Here is a 2,927-nt window from a genome sequence, read left to right as displayed (position 1 = left end):
GCAGTGCCCATTCTGGCGATATTGAAATAAATGCACAATTGGTGCGTAACTGTACCTCCGCCCCTTAATAAGCTATATTTTCCACGTTCAATAAATAGAGCTGGGCCACCGTCAGGGGTGTACAAACGGACTGCATAGCGTACCACCGCACAGGACCTGCCTAACAATATATGCACAGACAAGTGTATACACAGTAACCTAACCTAACGTAATACATTTGTCTGTGGTACGATATGTCTAAGGAATAGTGTTGGGCCATATTGAAAAAATATCATCCAGGCGATATCAAGTAGACGGTATATCGTCACTATATTTGGCGATATATATCGTGGAGATGATATATCGCCGATATCACGATGCGGAAATAATATCGTATCGTATCGTCTGTGACGATATATTCTTGGCGATATATCACGATATCAAATTTCCGATATCGTCCATCCTTACTAAGGAACTTACTAAATCTGAATCTCAATTCTAAAATAAAAAGGAGGACTTTTTTAAAACAGAAAACTGCTTAAAATTATATTTACTGTCTTCAAATACCGTTCAACAATTGAGGACTAAAAGTGGTAAACGTTGTAAGTGCCAAAAGCGAAAGTGTTGGGAAATCGCATCGTTCCGCACATCAGCCCGTAAGAACGTTCGCACTAGTGACCTCTTTACACGCCCTTTGAACTACTTAGAGGGCTACCACCCACATTTCAAGTTTACCATATATAAAGCATGGCACATTTCATAGTTTATCGTGGAAAAAGGTGTTTGAATTATTTTGGCACTTACAGCGTTTACCAATTTTAGTCTTCAATTCACTCACTGAGCGAAAGAGCTAATGTTAATATTTCCTCCAATTTGCTTTTGAGGTTTTCTTTTAAGTCAACTTTACACAGTAAGGATAATCGGGGCTGGACAATAGTAATATGGTATATATACATAGTATATATATACGGTGTAGATAATATGAGAGAAAATTTATGAAAATTCGCCAATGGGTCTGGGTATGGCCTGGGTGTATGGGTATTGATAAGGATTCATTGATTGATTGCGTTTATTTTACTTCGCTTTTCTGGGTTAATCATGAACACGATGAATGCATATTATAATGCATGTATTATTCTCATGCACGTGATGTAATCTTCCAGCCAGGTTGTTGTGTATCCCCCAGAGTCAAGTTCAAACTGAAAGCATTATGATTATCTATTTATGAAAAAGGACAATAGCGCAAGCAACTCATTGAAACTTAAAAAAAAAAAAGTGTGCTCACCAGGGATCGAACCTGGGGCCTTCCGCGTGTTAGGCGGATGTGATAACCACTACACTATGAGCACGTTCATTGCACAGTGTCAAATGCTTCATGTTGTTGCAGGGATTACATACACGTATATCTCGATGCTCCAAAATTATGCCATTTTCAACAAAATGTGAAAAAATTAAAGTAATTCAGTAGCTGCATCATTTGTCTGCTTGTCATACGAAAAATGCTACGGAAATAGAACAGATTTCTTTTAAAACATCTCTTGAAGTGTTAATTGACTGATACTGAAATTGTCCCTTACACACCCCATACTATTTTAGATTATACAGATATGTATATCACACATAAAAAACGCACAATATTTAATCACAGTACCTACAGTATATTCCACCCCCGGCCGAAGCAATAAAACTCCCTTTCCTTCCCAAAACTTGGGAGCTGTTGACCTCTGACGCAGATGCGAAGGGAACTTGCATGATGACATCAAAGTCAACGATTTCTGTCTAAACGGGAGGTTGCAACAGGGACAGTGAATGTACAGATAAAGAAGCTCCCCTATGAAAGAACTTTCTGAAGTCTAGAGAATATTCTAAATACTTGCAGCTACTTCTGCTTATAAACAAAATGAGCGAATGTAATAGATACTGTTCGTATTCTGTGGATTTATCCTTAAAGTTAGGAGTGGTTTGCCCGACCCTGCGGCCGAGTGGTGTCGACCTCCGTGGCGAAGTGGTTAGCAGAGCGCGCTACAACGTCAGGGGTTCTGGGTTCGAGTCCCGGGCAAGGCATGGGTATTTGTGTTCGTCCAGTTGATAAGAAACAAAGAAAAATGTAAAAATTGAAAAAGTGTAAAAGTGAGAAAAAGAGTGAATGGTGGGGGATACCTCCGTGTAGGGGGTATTTCCTTTACATATATATATAAAAGTGGTTAGCACATCGCGCTGCGACGCCAAGGGTCCCGGTCGGGTTTGGTTGTTTGTGAATGTCCATTCATCAATTTTATCATTTCATCACTCATCCCCATCTTCGCAAATTAGCCAAGAGGCACAAAACGCGAAGTAAAATAAACTAAATCAAACCAAACCAAGTTGTGAGTGGTTTATATTTTCACTCTTCATTGCAAACAAATTATGAAAAATAGTTTACCTAATGTAACGGGGGGGGGGGGGGGGCTGATGGCAGTGCGAGGCTACGGGCATGCAAGGACAAGAACACTAAAGGCTACGCTGCCCACCGACCTGACCTCACAATTATGTCTAAGCCGATCAATTGACTTTGTGCCAATATTGTGTGGAGAAACTGCATTTTGTGACTATATGACAGATATTTTAATATTCTGATGAAATTCTTGCATATTTTGAAGCAAAACTATGATAAACTGATGCTAACAATTAAGCCGACTTTAGACGGAAGCATTTCATTTAACATTTTTGATAGCATAAGTAGTAGAGGACCCCGCCAAGGACAGTTTTCTTCGTGGGTGGTCCTTTATTTGCGTATAATTAAGAACTTATTTGCACGGGTTTTAATTAATTCGCATGTACTTAGAACTTATTTGCATGTACTTAGAATACTTTACATTTATGTATTTGCATGTTTATAACTTTTTATGAATATATAATTATTTATTTTATGAAAAATATGTATATAGCAGGTAATTAGAGGTACTAAA

General features: G+C 38.5%; 1 non-coding gene across 1 annotated transcript; it reads right to left on the bottom strand.

The window, feature by feature from the left end:
* Positions 1 to 1,255: 1,255 nt before the first annotated feature.
* TRNAV-AAC (transfer RNA valine (anticodon AAC)) lies at positions 1,256 to 1,328 on the bottom strand. The gene has a single exon. It is a non-coding gene; the product is annotated as a tRNA-Val (tRNA).
* Between the last annotated feature and the right edge of the window lie 1,599 nt (positions 1,329 to 2,927).

This window comes from Lepisma saccharinum, chromosome 7 (genome assembly GCF_977018435.1).
Source record: "Lepisma saccharinum chromosome 7, izLepSacc3.1, whole genome shotgun sequence".
Lineage (NCBI taxonomy): Eukaryota > Metazoa > Arthropoda > Insecta > Zygentoma > Lepismatidae > Lepisma > Lepisma saccharinum.
The sequence above is the reverse complement of the archived record's forward strand: the minus strand, read 5'-3'. Positions and strand labels throughout refer to the sequence as shown.